At 45.9% G+C, this 1,000-nt stretch overlaps 1 protein-coding gene across 8 annotated transcripts in view; it reads left to right on the forward strand.

The window, feature by feature from the left end:
- Positions 1-1,000, forward strand: part of Fry (FRY microtubule binding protein) — a 382,290-nt gene that overhangs the window by 233,720 nt on the left and 147,570 nt on the right. The window lies entirely within an intron of this gene.

Raw genomic sequence — 1,000 nt, forward strand, 5'->3', positions numbered from 1 at the left:
AGGGAGGGAGGGAGGGAGGGAGGGAGGGAGGGAGAGAGAAAGTCTCCCTTGGGGAATCCTCTCTTTTTGAATGTAGCTCTGTACAATGTCCGCTCCGGCTACAGCCGCACTTCCCAGGCTCTAGCTCAAGTGGCTCTCGAAGTACGTTCAGATGCATTTTCTGCATCCGCCCTCCTGGACGGCTGCTCATAAGCGATCTGAAATGATTTCCCTTCAACAAGCGAAACCATAGCTTTCCTTCATGGCTTCCTTCTTAACCTCACCAAACTGCTCGAATGTGACTTCCCACGGTCACGGGCACTTCCAGAAGTCTGTGTGTCACGCGTGTGCGTGAATGTGTGTATATACATACATACATATACATACACACCCACCTTCTCTTTTTACTCCCTCATGCCTAAAGATAAAAGCATTCCATTCTTAAAATTCCTTCAGCTTATTTGGAAATACTCTCCAAAGGAATGCATGCCCTGCCATCCTCAGCAAGTATGGACCCCTTTATGTGTTTAGATTACACTAAATACTGGACATGCCTGACCACCTCAAATCTTCATGTACCTAATGTTGACCACCCCTAATCAGAAAAAAATCCAAAAACTGAAATGCTCAAAAAAAAAAATGTTTGATGCCGACAGGAACTCAAAGGTAAAATGGCCCCACAGCTGGTCTCATGGACAACACAGGTAGCATGCTCAGCACATTCTAACTGCTGTCAGGCTCCAGAGAAGGTGCTTGGGAGACATAGTGGATTTCATGTTTAGATTTGGGTCTTGTTCCCAAGATTTTATGGGTACAAATACTCCAAATTCAGAAAACATCTGACTGTCTGGTCCCCAGCATTTTGAGAAAGGGGACACTACACCTGTATTATAAGCATCTCCACAGAGGTGAAGACATGGCTAACAAGTGGCAAAGTCATAGATGGAGACATGGCTAGCAAGTGGCAGGGTCATAGATGGAGACAAGGCTAGCAAGTGGCAGAGTCATAGATGGAGACATG

This window comes from Microtus ochrogaster, chromosome 2 (assembly GCF_000317375.1).
Source record: "Microtus ochrogaster isolate Prairie Vole_2 chromosome 2, MicOch1.0, whole genome shotgun sequence".
Classification (NCBI taxonomy): domain Eukaryota; kingdom Metazoa; phylum Chordata; class Mammalia; order Rodentia; family Cricetidae; genus Microtus; species Microtus ochrogaster.